Source organism: Paramisgurnus dabryanus, chromosome 1 (genome assembly GCF_030506205.2).
Source record: "Paramisgurnus dabryanus chromosome 1, PD_genome_1.1, whole genome shotgun sequence".
Classification (NCBI taxonomy): domain Eukaryota; kingdom Metazoa; phylum Chordata; class Actinopteri; order Cypriniformes; family Cobitidae; genus Paramisgurnus; species Paramisgurnus dabryanus.
In genome coordinates, this window is record NC_133337.1 from 58,791,327 (window position 1) to 58,806,721 (window position 15,395).

A 15,395-nucleotide genomic window follows, 5' to 3' on the forward strand; every position below is an offset into this window, starting at 1 on the left:
CATGATGCTAGCATGATTAAGATGATGCTAGCATGATTAGCATGAAGCTAGCATGATTTAGCATGAAGCTAACAAGATTTAACATGAAGCTAGCATGATTTAACATTAAGTTAGCAAGATTTATTATAAAATTAGCATAAAGCTAGCATGAAACTAGCACGAAGCTAGCATGACTTAGCATGAAGCTAGCATGAAGCTAATATGACCCAAAGACCCGACCCCCATGTCTCTATGATGTCCGGATCCAGAGATATAAGGCTTTGTTTATTATGTTGCTAGGCTGCTCATATTTGGTTGCTAGGGGCGTGGCTTAATACCTCAATAAGGATGGTGAGAGACTGATTGGATGCCTGAGTAAAATGAGCCCACCCCCATGTCTCTATGACACTGCGCTGCAAAGATATCCCATTCGGGACGTTTTTAGTTCCTTATATGGGCATGATTCCTGCCCCATTATAAGTCTATGGGGAAATTTGGGGACCTCTTACACCCCAGGGGTACAACTTACACCCCATTGTGAGGTATGTTCTTACAGAGCCTGCCAGCCTCTTCAAATGTGGCAAGTCACAAGTTTCTGTGAAATCCTAGGTCTGAGCTACGACTCGTCAAAGTTTGTCGCAATGTTAAGTCTATGGGATTTTTCGGCTGCTTTTTCGCCCCTGGGGCGTAGACCGTACCCCCGATTGCTTATAAAAGTCATAGCACACTATTCCCGAATAGTCCGCACGTTTGAAAGTTTGAATGAAGTTTCTAAGTTAAACGGTTCGAGCCGTATTAATTGCGGAAATTTGGTTGGAAGAATAATAATAATAACTAGATATGCAATTCCCAAGGAATTACCAGTGCATGAAAATGCAAAAAGTTGATTGACAGAAATGTAAAAGAAATTTAGTCTAGTAGTTTACCTGGCTGTTGACATGTTTTAGTGTGAAGCTAGCATGATTTAAAAAAGTTATCATGATGAAGGTAGCATAAGTTAACATGATTTAGCATGAAGCTAGCATGATTAAGCATGAAGCTAGCATGATTTAGCATGACGTTAGCATGATTTACCATGAAGCTAACATGATTTATCATAAAGCTAACATGATTTACAATGAAGCTAACATGATTTAGCATGAAGCAAACATGATTTAGCATGAATCTAACATGATCTAGCATGAATCTAACATGACGTTAGCATGATTTAACATGAAGCTAACATGATGCTAGCATGATTAACATGAAGCTAACATGATGCTAACATGATTAGCATGAAGCTAGCATTATTAGCATGAAGCTAGCATGATGTTAGGATGATTAGCATGAAGCTAGCATGATGCTAGCATGATTAACATGAAGCTAGCATGATGCTAGCATGATTAGCATGAAGCTAGGATGATGCTATCATGATTAGCATGAAGCTAGCATGAAGCTAGCATGATTAGCATGATGCTAGCATGATGCTAGCATGATTAGCATGAAGCTAGCATGATGTTAGCATGATTAGCATGAAGCTTACATGATTAGCATTGAAGCTAGCATGATTAGCATTAAAGCTAGCATGATGCTAGCATGATTAGCATGAAGCTAACATGATTAGCATTGAAGCTAGAATGATGCTAGCATGATTAGCATGAAGCTAGCATGATGTTAGCATGATTAGCATGAAGCTAACATGATTAGCATGAAGCTAGCATGATGTTAGCATGATTAGCATGAAGCTAACATGATTAACATTGAAGCTAGCATGATGCTAACATGAAGCTAGCATGATGCTAACATGATTAGCATGAAGCTAGCATGATGCTAGCATGATTAGCATGAAGTTAGCATGATGTTAGCATGATTAGCATGAAGCTAGCATGATTGGCATTGAAGCTAGCATGATGCTAGAGCATGATGTTAGCATGATTAGCATGAAGCTAACATGATGCTAGCATGATTAGCATGAAGCTAGCATGATTGGCATTGAAGCTAGCATGATGCTAGAGCATGATGTTAGCATGATTAGCATTAAGCTAACATGATTAGCATTGAAGCTAGCATGATGCTAGTATGATTAGCATGAAGCTAGCATGAAGCTAACATGATTAGCATTGAAGCTAGAATGATGCTAGCATGATTAGCATGAAGCTAGCATGATGTTAGCATGATTAGCATGAAGCTAGCATGATTAGCATGAAGCTAGCATGATGTTAGCATGATTAGCATGAAGCTAACATGATTAGCATTGAAGCTAGCATGATGCTAGTATGATTAGCATGAAGTTAGCATGATGCTAGCATGATTAGCATGAAGCTAGCATGATGCTAGCATGATTAGCATGATGCTAGCATGATTAGCATGAAGCTAGCATGATTAGCATTGAAGCTAGCATGATTAGCATTGAAGCTAGCATGATGGTAGAGCATGATGTTAGCATGATTAGCATGAAGCTAGCATGATGCTAGCATGATTAGCATGAAGCTAGCATGATGTTAGCATGATAAGCATGAAGCTAACATGATTAGCATTGAAGCTAGCATGATGCTAGTATGATTAGCATGAAGCTAGCATGATGCTAGCATGATTAGCATGAAGCTAGCATGATGTTAGCATGATTAGCATGAAGCTAGCATGATGCTAGCATGATTAGCATGAAGCTAGCATGATGTTAGCACAATTAGCATGAAGCTAGCATGATGTTAGCATGATGATAGCATAATTAACATGAAGCTAGCATAATGTTAGCATGATTAGCATGAAGCTAGCATGATGCTAGCATGATTAGCATGAAGCTAGCATGATGCTAGCATGATTAGCATGAAGCTAGCATAATGCTAGCATGATTAGCATGAAGCTAGCATGATGCTAGCATGATTAGCATTAAGCTAACATGATGTTAGCATGATTAGCATGAAGCTAGCATGATGTTAGTATGATTAGCATGAAGTTAGCATGAATTTAGCATGAAATTAGCATGATCCTAGCATTATTAGCATAATGCTAGCATAATTAAGATGATGCTAGCATGATTAGCATGAAGCTAGCATGATTTAGCATGAAGCTAACAAGATTTAATATGAAGCTAGCATGATTTAGCATTAAGTTAGCAAGATTTATTATGAAATTAGCATAAAGCTAGCATGAAACTAGCACGAAGCTAGTATGACTTAGCATGAAGCTAGCATGAAGCTAATATGACCCAAAGACCCAACCCCCATGTCTCTATGATGTCTGGATCCAGAGATATAAGGCTTTGTTTATTATGTTGCTAGGCTGCTCATATTTGGTTGCTAGGGGCGTGGCTTAATACCTCAAATAAGGATGGTGAGAGACTGATTGGATGCCTGAGTAAAATGAGCCCACCCCCATGTCTCTGTGACACTGTGCTGCAAAGATATCCATCTGGGCATTTTATAATGGCAGTCTATGGGAGATGTTGCTAGGGTGCCCAAAATGGTTGCTAGGGGCGTGGCTTGATAGCTCAATAAGGATCCTAAGGGACTGATTGGATGCCTGAGTAAAATGAGCCCACCCCCATGTCTCTATGACACTGCGCTGCAAAGATATCCCATCCAGGACGTTTTTAGTTCCTTATATGGGCATGATTCCTGCCCCATTATAAGTCTATGGGGAAATTTGGGAACTCTTACACCCCAGAGGTACAACTTACACCCCATTGTGAGGTATGTTCTTACAGAGCCTGCCAGCCTCTTCAAATGTGGCAAGTCACAAGTTTCTGTGAAATCCTAGGTCTGAGCTACGACTCGTCAAAGTTTGTCGCAATGTTAAGTCTATGGGATTTTTCGGCTGCTTTTTCGCCCCTGGGGCGTAGACCGTACCCCCGATTGCTTATAAAAGTCATAGCACACTATTCCCGAATAGTCCGCACGTTTGAGAGTTTGAATGAAGTTTCTAAGTTAAACGGTTCGAGCCGTATTAATTGCGGAAATTTGGTTGGAAGAATAATAATAATAATAATAATAATAACTAGATAGAAAAGTTTGAAGACAAACTTTATGTTGGCTTGACAAAGCCTAGCCTGAACGTTTAAAACAGATTGAGAGAAATTTAAAACAAGTTTAGTTTAGGATTATAACTTTCCGTAAACATGATACCAAGAGTTACCATGTTAGCATGTTTAGCACTAAGTTAGCATGATGCTAACATGAATTAGCATGAAGCTAGCATGATGCAAACATGAATTAGCATGAAGCTAGCATGATGCAAACATGAATTAGCATGAAGCTAGCATGATGCTAACCTGAATTAGCATGAAGCTAACATGATGTTAACATGAATTAGCATGAAGCTAGCATGATGCTAACATGAATTAGCATGAAGCTAGCATGATGCTAACATAAATTAGCATGAAGCTAGCATGATGCTAACATAAATTAACATGAAGCTAGCATGATGCTAACATGAATTAGCATGAAGCTAGCATGATGCTAACATGAATTAGCATGAAGCTACCATGATGCTAACATGAATTAGCATGAAGCTAGCATGATGCTAACATGAATTAGCATGAAGCTAGCATCATGCTAACCTGAATTAGCATTGTGCTAACATGAATTAGCATGAAGCTAGCACGATACTAACATGAATTAGCATGAAGCTAGCACGATGCTAACATGAATTAACATGAAGCTAGCACGATGCTAACATGAATTAGCATAAAGCTAGCATGATGCTAACATGAATTAGCATGAAGCTAGCACGATGCTAACATGAATTAGCATGAAGCTAGCACGATGCTAACATGAATTAGCATTGTGCTAACATGAATTAGCATGAAGCTAGCATGATGCTAACATGAATTAGCATGATGCTAACATGAATTAGCATGAAGCTAGCATGATGGTAACATGAATTAGCATGAAGCTAGCATGATGTTAACATGAATTAGCATAAAGCTAGCATTATGCTAACATGAATTAGCATGAAGCTAGCATGATGTTAACATGAATTAGCATGAAGCTAGCATGATGTTAACATGAATTAGCATGAAGCTAGCATGATGCTAATATGAATTAACATGAAGCTAGCATGATGCTAACATGAATTAGCATGAAGCTAGCATGATGCTAACATGATTAGCATGAAGCTAGCATGAAGCTAGCATGATGCTAGCATGATTAGCATGAAGCTAGCATGATGCTAGCATGATTAGCAGGAAGCTAGCATGATGCTAGCATGATTAGCACGACGCTAACATGAATTAGCATGAAGCTAGCACGACGCTAACATGAATTAGCATGAAGCTAGCACGACGTTAACATGAGTTAGCATGAAGCTAGCACGACGTTAACATGAATTAGCATGAAGCTAGCACGACGCTAACATGAATTAGCATGAAGCTAGCACGACGCTAACATGAATTAGCATGAAGCAAGCACGACGCTAACATGAATTAGCATGAAGCTAGCACGACGCTAACATGAATTAGCATGAAGCTAGCACGATGCTAACATGAATTAGCATGAAGCTAGCACGACGCTAACATGAATTAGCATGAAGCTAGCACGATGATAACATGAATTAGCATGAAGCTAGCACGATGCTAACATGAATTAGCATGAAGCTAGCACGACGCTAACATGAATTAGCATGAAGCTAGCACGATGCTAACATGAATTAGCATGAAGCTAGCACGATGCTAACATGAATTAGCACGAAGCTAGCACGATGCTAACATGAATTAGCATGAAGCTAGCACGATGCTAACATGAATTAGCATGAAGCTAGCACGACGCTAACATGAATTAGCATTAAGCTAGCACGATGCTAACATGAATTAGCATGAAGCTAGCACGATGCTAACATGAATTAGCACGAAGCTAGCACGATGCTAACATGAATTAGCACGAAGCTAGCACGATGCTAACATGAATTAGCACGAAGCTAGCACGATGCTAACATGAATTAGCATGAAGCTAGCACGATGCTAACATGAATTAGCATGAAGCTAGCATGAAGCTAACATGAATTAGCATGAAGCTAGCACGATGATAACATGAATTAGCATGAAGCTAGCACGATGCTAACATGAATTAGCATGAAGCTAGCACGACGCTAACATGAATTAGCATGAAGCTAGCACGATGCTAACATGAATTAGCATGAAGCTAGCACGATGTTAACATGAATTAGCACGAAGCTAGCACGATGCTAACATGAATTAGCATGAAGCTAGCACGATGCTAACATGAATTAGCATGAAGCTAGCACGATGCTAACATGAATTAGCATGAAGCTAGCACGATGCTAACATGAATTAGCATGAAGCTAGCATGAAGCTAACATGAATTAGGATGAAGCTAGCATGATTTATTATGAAATTAGCATAAAGCTAGCACTAAACTAGCATGAAGCTAGTATGACTTAGCATGGAGCTAGCATAAGGCTAACATGACCAAAAGACCCAACCCCCATGTCTCTATGATTTTCGGATCCAGAGATATAAGGCTTTGTTTATTATGTTGCTAGGGTGCTCATATTTGGTTGCTAGGGGCGTGGCTTAATACCTCAATAAGAATCCTCCGAGACTGATTGGATGCCTGAGTAAAATGAGCCCACCCCCATGTCTCTGTGACACTGTGCTGCAAAGATATCCATCTGGGCATTTTATAATGGCAGTCTATGGGATATGTTGCTAGGGTGCCCAAAAATGGTTGCTAGGGGCGTGGCTTAATAGCTATGGGGCGATCCTGAGAGACTGATTGGATGCCTGAGTAAAATGAGTCCACCCCCATGTCTCTATGACACTGTAAAGCGAAGATTTTCCATCTAGGACGCTTTTATTCCCTTATATGGGCATGTTTCCTGCCCCGTTATAAGTCAATGGGGAATTTTGGGGGCCTCTTACACCCAAGGGGTACAGCTTACACCCCAATGTGAGGTATGTTCTCACAGTGCCGGCCAGCCTCTTGAAAAGTGGTAACCCACAAGTTTCTACAAATTTCTCCCTTGCAGCTATGACCCGTCAAAGTTTGTCGCAATGTTAAGTAAATGGGACTTTTCCGAAGTTTAATGTCCCGTTTTAGGAATTCTGTAAGTCGGATCCCGTCAAAAAGATATAGCACACTTCTTTAGACCAGTCAGAATGTCCGTGGAAAATTTCGTGGATGTAGCTTGAAAGCTGTCGGACGAGTTAGCCGCAGAAATTTTAGTCTCAGAAGAAGAAGAAGAAGAAGAAGAACTAGATATTAAAGTTTGAAGACAAACTTTATGTTGGCTTGAAAAAGCGTAGCCTGAACGTTTAAAACAGATTGACAGAAGTTTAGTTTAGTAGGCTATCTGGCAGTTAGTATGTTTAAGTATGAAGCTAACATGATTAGCATGAAGCTAGCATGAAGCTAACATGATTAGCATGAAGCTAGCATGATGCTAGCATGATTAGCATGAAGCTAGCATGATGCTAGCATGATTAGCATGAAGCTAGCATGATGCTAGCATGATTAGCATGATGCTAACATGATGCTAGCATGATTAGCATGAAGCTAGCATGATGCTAGCATGAAGCTAGCATAATTAGCATGAAGCTAGCATGAAGCTAGCATGATGCTAGCATGATTAGCATGAAGCTAGCATGATGCTAGCATGATTAGCATGTAGCTAGCATGATGTTAGCATGATTAGCATGTAGCTAAGCATGATGCTAGCATGATTAGCATGAAGCTAGCATGATTAGCACGTTGCTAGCATGATGCTAGCATGATTAGCATGTAGCTAGCATGAAGCTAGCATGATGCTAGCATGATTAGCATGAAGCTAGCATGATGCTAGCATGATTAGCATGAAGCTAGCATGATGCTAGCATGATTAGCATGAAGCTAGCATGAAGCTAGCATGATGCTAGCATGATTAGCATGAAGCTAGCATGATGCTAGCATGATTAGCATGAAGCTAGCATGATGCTAGCATGATTAGCATGAAGCTAGCATGATGTTAGCATGATTAGCATGTAGCTAGCATGAAGCTAGCATGAAGCTAGCATGATGCTAGCATGATTAGCATGAAGCTAGCATGATGCTAGCATGATTAGCATGAAGCTAGCATGATGCTAGCATGATTAGCATGAAGCTAGCATGAAGCTAGCATGATGCTAGCATGATTAGCATGAAGCTAGCATGATGCTAGCATGATTAGCATGAATCTAGCATGATGCTAGCATGATTAGCATGAAGCTGGCATGATGTTAGCATGATTAGCATGTAGCTAGCATGAAGCTAGCATGAAGCTAGCCTTATGCTAGCATGATTAGCATGAAGCTAGCATGATTAGCATGAAGCTAGCATGATTAGCATGAAGCTAGCATGATGCTAGCATGATTAGCATGAAGCTAGCATGATGCTAGCATGATTAGCATAAAGCTAGCATGATTAGCATGAAGCTAGCATGATGCTAGCATGATTAGCATGAAGCTAGCATGATGCTAGCATGATTAGCATGAAGCTAGCATGATTAGCATGAAGCTAGCATGATGCTAGCATGATTAGCATGTAGCTAGCATGAAGCTAACATGAAGCTAGCATGATGCTAGCATGATTAGCATGAAGCTAGCATGATGCTAGCATGATTAGCATGTAGCTAGCATGATTAGCATGTAGCTAGCATGATTAGCATGAAGCTAGCATGATGCTAGCATGATTAGCATGAAGCTAGCATGATGCTAGCATGAATAGCATGAAGCTAGCATAAAGCTAGCATGATTAGCATGAAACTAGCATGATTCTAGCATGATTAGCATGAAGCTAGCATGATGCTAGCATGATTAGCATGAAGCTAGCATGAAACTAGCAAGATTAGCATGAAGCTAGCATGAAGCTAGCACAAGGCTTGCATGATTAACATGAAGTTAGCATGAGAATAGCATGATTAGCATGAAGCTAGCATGATTTAACGTGAAGCTGGCATGATTAGCATGATGCTAGCATGATTAGCATTAAGCTGGCACTATTTAGCGTGCAGCTAACAAGATTTAACATGAAGTTAGCATGATTTAGCATGAAGTTAGCAAGATTTATTATGAAATTAGCATAAAGCTAGCATGAAACTAGCATGAAGCTAGTATGACTTAGCATGGAGCTAGCATGAAGCTAACATGACCCAAAGACCCAACCCCCATGTCTCTATGATGTTCAGATCCAGAGATATAAGGCTTTGTTTATTATGTTGCTAGGGTGCTCAAATTGGTTGCTAGGGGCGTGGTTTAATACCTCAGTAGGAATCCTAAGAGACTGATTGGATGCCTGAGTAAAATGAGCCCACCCCTATGTCTCTATGACACTCTGGTGCAAAGATATCCATCTGGGCTTTTTATAATGGTAGTCTATGGGAGATGTTGCTAGGGTACCCAAAATTGTTGCTAGGGGCGTGGCTAAATAGCTTTGGGGCGATCCTAAGAGACTGATTGGATGACTGAGTAAAATGAGCCCACCCCCATGTCTCTACGACACTCTAAAGTAAAGATATTCCATCTGGGACGCTTTTATTCCCTTATATGGGCATGTTTTCTGCCCCATTATAAGTCAATGGGAAATTTTGGGGGCCTCTTACACCCCAGTGGTATAGCTTACACCCCATTGTGATGTATGTTCTTACAGAGCCTGTCAGCCACCTTAAATGTGGTAAGCCACAAGTTTCTACAAGTTTCTCACTCACAGCTATGACCCGTCAAAGTTTGTCTCAATGTTAAGTCAATGGAAATTTTGGGGTGTTCGAGCCCCCCGTTTAGGAATTCGGAAGGTCCCATCAGTTAGAAAAGATATAGCACACTAAGTCAGACCAGTCTGAAGGTCTGTGGAAAATTTGGTGCATGTAGCTTGAAAGCTCTAGGACGAGTTAGTGTCAGAAATTTTGGGAGGAGAAGAAAGAATAATAATAATAAGTTTAAAAGCAATAACAGTATGTTGGCTTTTTCAAGCCAACATAATAATAACTAGATATTAAAGTTTGAGGACAAACTTTATGTTGGCTTGAAAAAGCGTAGCCTGAACATTTAAAATGGTTTAACAGAAGTTTATTTTAGTAGGCTATCTGGCTGTTAGCATGATTAGCATGAAGTTAGCATGATTAGCATGAAGCTAGCATGATTAGCATGAAGCTAGCATGATTAGCATGAAGCTAGCATGATGTTAGCATGATCAGTATGAAGCTAGCATGAAGCTAACATGATGAGCATGAAGCTAACATGAAGCTAACATGATTAGCATGAAGCTAGCATGATGCTAGCATGATTAGCATGAAGCTAGCATGAAGCTAACATGATTAGCATGAAGCTAGAATGAAGCTAACATTTATTCCGTTGCTAGGGTACTAAGTTTGGTTGCTAGGGAGAAAATTGGCATCCCATAATGATCAACCTTCAAGCCACAAGTAAAACGGTCCAACCCCCGTGTCTCTATGATGTTCTGAAGCGGAGATATAAGGCTTTGTTTATTCCGTTGCTAGGGTACTAAGTTTGGTTGCTAGGGAGACAATTGGCATCCCATAATGATCAACCTTCAAGCCACAAGTAAAACGGTCCAACCCCCGTGTCTCTATGATGTTCTGAAGCGGAGATATAAGGCTTTGTTTATTCCGTTGCTAGGGTACTAAGTTTGGTTGCTAGGGAGAAAATTGGCATCCCATAATGATCAACCTTCAAGCCACAAGTAAAACGGTCAAACCCCCGTGTCTCTAAGATGTTCTGAAGCGGAGATAAAAAGCTTTGTTTATTCCGTTGCTAGGGTACTAAGTTTGGTTGCTAGGGAGAAAATTGACATCCCATAATGATCAACCTTCAAGCCACAAGTAAAACAGTCCAACCCCCATGTCTCTATGATGTTCTGAAGCGGAGATATAAGGCTTTGTTTATTCCGTTGCTAGGGTACTAAGTTTGGTTGCTAGGGAGAAAATTGGCATCCCATAATGATCAACCTTCAAGCCACAAGTAAAACGGTCCAACCCCCGTGTCTCTACAATGTTCTGATGCTGAGATATAAGGCTTTGTTTATTCCGTTGCTAGGGTACTAAGTTTGGTTGCTAGGGAAGAAATTGGCATCCCATAATAATCAACCTTCAAGCCACAAGTAAAACGGTCCAACCCCCGTGTCTCTAAGATGTTCTGAAGCGGAGAAATAAGGCTTTGTTTATTCCGTTGCTAGGGTACTAAGTTTGGTTGCTAGGGAGAAAAATGGCATCCCATAATGATCAACCTTCAAGCCACAAGTAAAACGGTCCAACCCCCGTGTCTCTATGATGTTCTGAAGCGGAGATATAAGGCTTTGTTTATTCCGTTGCTAGGGTACTAAGTTTGGTTGCTAGGCAGAAAATTGGCATCCCATAATGATCAACCTTCAAGCCACAAGTAAAACGGTCAAACCCCCGTGTCTCTAAGATGTTCTGAAGCGGAGATAAAAGGCTTTGTTTATTTCGTTGCTAGGGTACTAAGTTTGGTTGCTAGGGAGAAAATTGGCATCCCATAATGATCAACCTTCAAGCCACAAGTAAAACGGTCCAACCCCCATGTCTCTATGATGTTCTGAAGCGGAGATATAAGGCTTTGTTTATTCCGTTGCTAGGGTACTAAGTTTGGTTGCTAGGGAGAAAATTGGCATCCCATAATGATCAACCTTCAAGCCACAAGTAAAACGGTCCAACCCCCGTGTCTCTATGATGTTCTGAAGCGGAGATATAAGGCTTTGTTTATTCCGTTGCTAGGGTACTAAGTTTGGTTGCTAGGGAGAAAATTGGCATCCCATAATGATCAACCTTCAAGCCACAAGTAAAACGGTCCAACCCCCGTGTCTCTATGATGTTCTGAAGCGGAGATATAAGGCTTTGTTTATTCCGTTGCTAGGGTACTAAGTTTGGTTGCTAGGGAGAAAATTGGCATCCCATAATGATCAACCTTCAAGCCACAAGTAAAACGGTCCAACCCCCGTGTCTCTATGATGTTCTGAAGCGGAGATATAAGGCTTTGTTTATTCCGTTGCTAGGGTACTAAGTTTGGTTGCTAGGGAGAAAATTGGCATCCCATAATGATCAACCTTCAAGCCACAAGTAAAATGGTCCAACCCCCGTGTCTCTATGATGTTCTGAAGCGGAGATATAAGGCTTTGTTTATTCCGTTGCTAGGGTACTAAGTTTGGTTGCTAGGGAGAAAATTGGCATCCCATAATGATCAACCTTCAAGCCACAAGTAAAACGGTCCAACCCCCGTGTCTCTATGATGTTCTGAAGCGGAGATATAAGGCTTTGTTTATTCCGTTGCTAGGGTACTAAGTTTGGTTGCTAGGGAGAAAATTGGCATCCCATAATGATCAACCTTCAAGCCACAAGTAAAACGGTCCAACCCCCGTGTCTCTATGATGTTCTGAAGCGGAGATATAAGGCTTTGTTTATTCCGTTGCTAGGGTACTAAGTTTGGTTGCTAGGGAGAAAATTGGCATCCCATAATGATCAACCTTCAAGCCACAAGTAAAACGGTCCAACCCCCGTGTCTCTATAATGTTCTGAGACGGAGATATAAGGCTTTGTTTATTCCGTTGCTAGGGTACTAAGTTTGGTTGCTAGGGAGAAAATTGGCATCCCATAATGATCAACCTTCAAGCCACAAGTAAAACGGTCCAACTCCCGTGTCTCTATGATGTTCTGAAGCGGAGATATAAGGCTTTGTTTATTCCGTTGCTAGGGTAATAAGTTTGGTTGCTAGGGAGAAAAATGGCATCCCATAATGATCAACCTTCAAGCCACAAGTAAAACGGTCCAACCCCCATGTCTCTAGGACACTCTAAAGTAAAGATATTCCATCTGGGATGCTTTTATTCCCTTATATGGGTATGTTTCCTGCCCCATTATAAGTCAATGGGAAATTTTGGGGGCCTCTTACACCCCAGGGGTATAGCTTACACCCCATTGTGATGTATGTTCTTACAGAGCCTGTCAGCCACCTTAAATGTGGTAAGCCACAAGTTTCTACAAGTTTCTCACTCACAGCTATGACCTGTCAAAGTTTGTCTCAATGTTAAGTCAATGGAAATTTTGGGGTGTTCGAGACCCCCGTTTAGGAATTCGGAAGGTCCCATTAGTTAGAAAAGATATAGCACACTAAGTCAGACCAGTCTGAAGGTCTGTGGAAAATTTGGTGCATGTAGCTTGAAAGCTCTAGGACGAGTTAGTGTCAGAAATTTTGGGAGGAGAAGAAAGAATAATAACTAGATAGAAAAGTTTGAAGACAAACTTTATGTTGGCTTGACAAAGCCTAGCCTGAACGTTTAAAACAGATTGAGAGAAATTTAAAACAAGTTTAGTTTAGTATTATAACTTTCCGTATACATGATACCAAAAGTTACCATGTTAGCATGTTTAGCACTAAGTTAGCATGATGCTAACATGAATTAGCATGAAGCTAGCATGATGCTAACATGAATTAGCATGAAGCTAACATGAATTAGCATGAAGCTAACATGATGCTAACATGAATTAGCATGAAGCTAGCATGATGCTAACATGAATTAGCATGAAGCTAGCATGATGCTAACATGAATTAGCATGAAGCTAACATGATGCTAACATGAATTAGCATGAAGCTAGCATGATGCTAACATGAATTAGCATGAAGCTAGCATGATGCTAACATGAATTAGCATGAAGCTAGCATGATGTTAACATGAATTAGCATGAAGCTAGCATGAATTAGCATGAAGCTACCATGATGCTAACATGAATTAGCATGAAGCTAGCATGATGCTAACATGAATTAGCATGAAGCTAGCATGATGCTAACATGAATTAGCATGAAGCTAGCATGATGCTAACATGAATTAGCATGAAGCTAGCATGATGCTAACATAAATTAGCATGAAGCTAGCATGATGCTAACATGAATTAGCATGAAGCTAACATGATGCTAACATAAATTAGCATGAAGCTAGCATGATGCTAACATGAATTAGCATTGTGCTAACATGAATTAGCATGAAGCTAGCATGATGCTAACATGAATTAGCATGAAGCTAGCATGATGCTAACATGAATTAGCATGAAGCTAGCATGATGCTAATATGAATTAGCATGAAGCTAGCATAATGCTATCATGAATTAGCATGAAGCTAGCATGATGTTAACATGAATTAGCATGAAGCTAGCATGATGCTAACATGATTAGCAGGATGCTAGCATGATTAGCATGAAGTTAACATGAATTAGCATGAAGCTAGCACGACGCTAACATGAATTAGCATGAAGCTAACACGATGCTAACATGAATTAGCATGAAGCTAGCACGATGCTAACATGAATTAGCATGAAGCTAGCACGACGCTAACATGAATTAGCATGAAGCTAGCACGATGCTAACATGAATTAGTATGAAGCTAGCACGACGCTAACATGAATTAGCATGAAGCTAGCACGATGCTAACATGAATTAACATGAAGCTAGCACGATGCTAACATGAATTAGCATGAAGCTAGCACGATGCTAACATGAATTAGCATGAAGCTAGCACGATGCTAACATGAATTAGCATGAAGCTAGCACGATGCTAACATGAATTAGCATGAAGCTAGCACGATGCTAACATGAATTATCATGAAGCTAGCACGATGCTAACATGAATTAACATGAAGCTTGCACGATGCTAACATGAATTAACATGAAGCTAGCACGATGCTAACATGAATTAGCATGAAGCTAGCACGAAGCTAACATGAATTAGCATGAAGCTAGCATGATGCTAACATGAATTAACATGAAGTTAGCATGATGCTAACATGAATTAGTATGAAGCTAGCATGATGAGCATGAAGTTAGCAAGATTTATTATGAAATTAGCATAAAGCTAGCACGAAACTAGCATGAAGCTAGTATGACTTAGCATGGAGCTAGCATAAGGCTAACTTGACCAAAAGACCAAACCCCCATGTCTCTATGATGTTCGGATCCAGAGATATAAGGCATTGTTTATTATGTTGCTAGGGTGCTCATATTTGGTTGCTAGGGGCGTGGCTTAATACCTCAATAAGAATCCTCCGAGAGTGATTGGATGCCTGAGTAAAATGAGCCCACCCCCATGTCTCTGTGACACTGTGCTGCAAAGATATCCATCTGGGCATTTTATAATGGCAGTCTATGGGATATGTTGCTAGGGTGCCCAAAAATGGTTGCTAGGGGCGTGGCTTAATAGCTATGGGGCGATCCTGAGAGACTGATTGGATGCCTGAGTAAAATGAGTCCACCCCCATGTCTCTATGACACTGTAAAGCGAATATATTCCATCTGGGACGCTTTTATTCCCTTATATGGGCATGTTTCCTGCCCCGTTATAAGTCAATGGGGAATTTTGGGGGCCTCTTACACCCAAGGGGTACAGCTTACACCCCAATGTGAGGTATGTTCTCACAGTGCCTGCCAGCCTCTTGAAAAGTGGTAACCCACA